Here is a 5,395-nt window from a genome sequence, read left to right as displayed (position 1 = left end):
ACTGCACCAAAAAAAGGAAAATTAACTAATGCCTCATTTGATCTTGTGACCATAAAACTTGTGTTTTCATCCCCTCTTTAACCTTTGACCATCTATTTTCCCCCTTAATTTGTGTGTTATGTACCTGATAGTTTCAAATTTGTTCCTTTTATTCATGAAAAAATAATCTGCTCTGACAGTTGATCTGCCCTCTATTCATTTTAACTACTGCTTACTTAATTCTAAATTCTCATTAAGAAACAAACACTTAAACCGCCTTCTTCATAGTCCATCATATATGCATATTATTTTACTTACTGTATTCTCTTTACCAGAAGTGCATGATTGTTTTCACAAAAAATGTTGACTACGCTAACAGAGAAAACAAGCTTGCAAGAGTGAAATAGCTGATTTTTTAAAAGCTCTTTTGCCAGTTTATTACTTTAACAAAGTTCTCTCCTTTTCATATTGTTATGGCAGACTTGAATAAAATTTATGCTAGTGAATTAATATTTAAAAAATTAAAAAAAGACAGACGTCAAACACCTGAACACATGATAAAACATTCTTACAGCACATGTAGACCATACTAAAATATAGTCCGTCTACAGCCAAAATAAATTAAATGAAACAGGAAGATTTCATTAACATCATTAATGAGTACACGTATTGCAACTACAGCTCACATTTGACATCAATACCATCTATTTGTGTGACTACAAACATATGCTCAGTATCAACCTCTGGAGGATTCAGATCCCTTGTCCTGAATAGGTTTTTTTTATATCACCACACATGACCTTCATTTACAAATACACGTCCACTAACCCAGTGACTATTATCTTTATTTCTATTCATATGGTGAACTAGAGGCTTGGCGTAAAGGTATATGCTTCTAGATCTGGCATCCATGCTGACAGCCATACCAACACAAGGTCCCTGGTCTTCGGTGGCCAGGTCTCAGTCTCTCCCGAGTAAATAAAAGTCAGTATATTCAGTATCATTCCTCTCAGCCTACAGATATCCTGTTGTTCTGCAGCAGTATTATCTCCCGGCATCAACACCACTGAAACTAAGGGCAGTTTTTACTATTGTTGACTTGAGCTAGAACCAACTTTCTGTTGACAAGAAGGAAACCAGGATCATGACCCGATGATACAAGTGACATATTAACATGGTTTTCTCCAGACAGTAACACTAATGTGCTCAGATACAAAACAGCCTGTCCTTGGGTTTTCTCCACAACATCCTACTTCACAGCCACCTAATACCCAGTTTAGTTTTTTCAAATTTGCAACAAACTTAGTCACTGTCAAGAATATTTAACATTGTGTTTCTAATTCTTTCGTTAAAAAGGAAAAGGGTCATTTCAGGTTATGCAACTTTACCATGGGCATATGGCAGTGAACCACCAGCAGAAACATAAAATCTCCCTCTCCTCTAAAGCAGATGGCATGCTGATCAAGTAAGATATAATCTAATGCTAGCTGTACTACTACTGCTGCTATTAACTATTGAACCAAAACCAGTATAAAGCAGTAAAGACAAAAAACCCAAGGCAGGGGAGGTGAAGGATGAGGAAAACAACAATTAAAAAAAAAAAAAACAAAAACAAAACAAGCCCACAAAACAAAAAACCTGAAACATAAGACAACCTATCACAGCAGAAACAGCCTCTTCTCAGGCACATTTATGATTTAAAACCTAGGAATGGTAATAGGCAAGGAACAGCTATGGCCTTCATCCTGTTTTAGAGGACATTCCTCAGATTTGAGATACTGGCCCACTTCCCTTTGCTTTTGTGATTGTGCTGCACTGGGCACCTGCCAGTGGCTCAATATCCCAGCTGCTTAGATAATTACATATTTATGATTCTGCCGAGAATTCTTAGTCAAAGCTTATTTCTGAACTGCAAAACGGTTACAGAATCAGCAGAGAAAGTTCTCTGGCAAATGCTACTTCAAAGTACAGCCACCACTTCTTAAAATTTTTAAGGACAGTAGTTACTCTTTCACTTGATTCATTCAGTAGTGAACTTCAATGCTAGAAAAAGGAAGCAAGGAGTGTTTTCCCTCTGAATCTGAAAAGGATCTTATTACCGTGTTTAGCTTGTTTTCTGTAAAGAAACAGAACTAAAAAAACTTTAAGAAAATGGATTAGAATGCAGTAGTACATAAAATGCTTAATGCTTATCAAGTATGCACCCTACCACACAATTTTTCCTCTGTATCACACTATTAGCACTTCCTCTTTAATAAATACACCACTGGATCAGCTAATTCATGCTGATCCAATAAATAGAACTTATGTATGAATACTGAAATATAACTCTTCAGCTGTAACCAGTTATGAGGCAAAATACACTGTGTTTCACCTTCCTTCATTGGTAACAGCATCCACTAGTTTCAGAAGGAGAACAGTCCAAAATTTCATAGTGTCCCAAGAATTATACACTAGTTTTCCTTCACTTAACAGGCCTTTTTTGTTAAGCCTTTGCATCCTTCTGAGATTCTGAGGAACGTTACAGTTGACTGGAAGAATGAGGAGAACTTAAACCAACAGAACCACACTCTCTTTTAGAAGCCTATATCACAACATATTTTATTTTTTAAAAAATTGCCAACAATTAGAATATGTTTTTAAGTGGTAACTGATATTTTACCTTATTTAGTTATCAGTTAATGTATTATATGTGATGCAAAAAATAAGCATCTTTTAATTACTTTTAAAATAGAAAAGCAAAGAAAAAACAGAAGACGAAGTGTAATTTTTCCCCCTTTACTTTTCCATTTACTAAGAAATGGAACTGACAATCATGATCAAAAATGCAAGGATCATTTCTGATTCACATATACATATTGAACATGAGTAGCTAAGTTCTGTTTGGGAGAACAACACAAACTGCTTTTTTCAGGTCAACCTCTGGCCCACACTCTACATACATCAGAAAAAAAAAAAAAAAAACAAAACGTAGTATAAACCTATAAAAGTTTTCTTTACTATAAACCAGATTAAGTTATCATTACTTTTGGGATGATGAAGAATGTGCCTAGCTTGTCTCATAAATCCACATTCAAACTGTTTCATAGTTAATTAAGAGGTGAGTAATTGTTCAGAAATCTCTAGAATATTAGAATATAACAACTTACAGCACAAAAGCAGCCCTTAAAGGGGATTACTTCACTACAAGTAACAGTTGAGTATGTTTTATGATCACTGTAACAACTAGCATGCCCTTGAGACTGTGCAATTCTGAATTTCTAATATAATTTGTAGGGGGGAAATTAGGACAAAATGCAGTAACATTTCAAGTACAGTCTTTCAGTATTTTAAAATTTTAGTAAGTATAAGGACTAGGTTAATATGGAATGAGTCATGTTTTTAAGAGAAGCAGTAATACAGACCTATATTTTAAATCATAACTAAAACCATGCTCAACTACTACAAAATAAAAATAAATCAGAGTAGCTTTTATTTGGAAAAAGGTCAACAACAACAATGAAAACTCAGCAATAACAGAAAAGGCTGTGAGCATTGCTAGTTTCAGTTTTGGAAAGTTAAAATACCAGGCTAAGTGACCAGGTAAAAACGATGCCTTCTTACTCAACAAATTCATTCCTATCAGCTGAAATTCATCCCAAATCAGTATAAACATTACACATATCACCTCTGAGCCTAAACATCAGGCTATTAAATGACATACACACAATGGTGCAGATCTTCTGATTTCAAAGTTATATTTGCTTTACTTAGTGTCAAATACATGCTGCATTACATCTCACTCTGTGACGTCTTCAAGACTCAACAGAATCATTTCTTGCTTTTCAAAGCAAGCAGTTACATCCAAGCAAACTCTCTTGGAGTCATTTTGCTCACAGGGTGAAGACAGTGAAGTTGCAAAGGTGTGACACTATAATTTATTTACATATTCTTTAGATAAATGTCCACACACCAACCGAAGGAACCCAGCTCAGCTCTCAGATCCCAAATTGAGTTTTCAATACAGAAATACCACCTCTTTAACTTCTGTTCTGAGTACAGTGATCTAGAGATGCTTGAAATACAAAACTCAGGCTGGCATCTTATGCACCTTACTTCTTAAGGCTAAGGCTGCAGTTACCATTCTCGCATATCTCAACTGTGACAACACAAGATACCAAAACTGCTGAAAAAAGGTTATTTGATCAAAGCTGAAGCAGAAAGCTCCAGCCCTTCTCTTCAGACCTCACCTCTGCTTTCCATCTGCACAAGTATCAGGAAGCATTAAACAAACCATAAAGACAGTCTGCAAATGCAAACTTCCAATAGTCTGTAACATTGAGTAATATTCCAGAAATGGAGTAAGATTGCATCAACCAAACTCCTTTCCAAAGAAGCTTTTAACTTCACTAGTCTTAGGCTGTCAAATGCGCTGAAGCAAAATACGCCCGACATTGCACAGAATTTTTTTTTAATTTTATTTTTTTCTCCGAGAGGAAGTTGTTAGTCCTGAAACAAACTGCAGAGAGTACCCAAGTCGGGGCAATAGAGCACTCAGCTTGGCTACAGCTTGCCCTCAACAGGCTTCTGGCAAAAGAGGACGCAAAACCAGTTACCAAAGGATGAACTATGTTATTGTCAAGTCACACTTTTCACTTCATAATTAACATGCTGCCTTACTTTCCACAGGATAAAATCCACATGCAAGTGTAATATTTTAAGTCATACAGTATAATGGTCTAGATGTTTCCTAAAAAGTTAAAATAATCCACTTGTGTACTAAAAAGTAGTTATTCTGAAAAACACTATTTACAATACAAGCTGGCTTATGGTCTGTCTGCAGGAAGGAACCACGACACCTCTAGTCAGTTAAAAAGGTACTTACCATTGGCAGTGCATTGATATGCGGAAGTTTTCCTTTCAGGTGCCTCTTGCCACAGAAGGGTGATGCTGACAAGGAAAGAGGGAGACAAAATAGGAAACATTATTTATTATTTTGAAAACGGTGGTGTTAACACAATAAAACATTATCATGGCTCTTTCAGCCTACTCTGTTCACGGAGCTCAGTGATTATCACCAAATTTGTACGCGGCCCAGAGCAGCAGCAGCAATCAGGCCCAGAAGAGCATACAGAGCTGGGCTTTTGCATATATCCTGTCACTACCCACATCACACAGACTGCTCCCGCAGGGAGCCTGAAACACAATCTTTGAGCAAATAAGCTTATTATCATGGCTCTTTCAGCCTACTCTGTTCACGGAGCTCAGTGATTATCACCAAATTTGTACGCGGCCCAGAGCAGCAGCAGCAATCAGGCCCAGAAGAGCATACAGAGCTGGGCTTTTGCATATATCCTGTCACTACCCACATCACACAGACTGCTCCCGCAGGGAGCCTGAAACACAATCTTTGAGCAAATAAGCTTGTGGCAGGAAT

The 5,395-nt window shown here is 36.8% G+C and overlaps 1 protein-coding gene across 1 annotated transcript in view; it reads right to left on the bottom strand.

The window, feature by feature from the left end:
* Positions 1-4,910, bottom strand: part of TBL1XR1 (transducin (beta)-like 1 X-linked receptor 1) — a 58,217-nt gene extending 53,307 nt beyond the window's left edge. The window contains exon 1 of the mRNA XM_010014805.1: positions 4,844-4,910. The gene's annotated coding sequence lies outside the window, so the exon portion shown is untranslated. The remainder of the gene's footprint in view (positions 1-4,843) is intronic.
* Positions 4,911-5,395: the final 485 nt, after the last annotated feature.

Source organism: Nestor notabilis, unplaced genomic scaffold (assembly GCF_000696875.1).
Source record: "Nestor notabilis isolate BGI_N333 unplaced genomic scaffold, ASM69687v1 scaffold16805, whole genome shotgun sequence".
In the NCBI taxonomy this organism is placed as follows: domain Eukaryota; kingdom Metazoa; phylum Chordata; class Aves; order Psittaciformes; family Psittacidae; genus Nestor; species Nestor notabilis.
The sequence above is the reverse complement of the archived record's forward strand: the minus strand, read 5'-3'. Positions and strand labels throughout refer to the sequence as shown.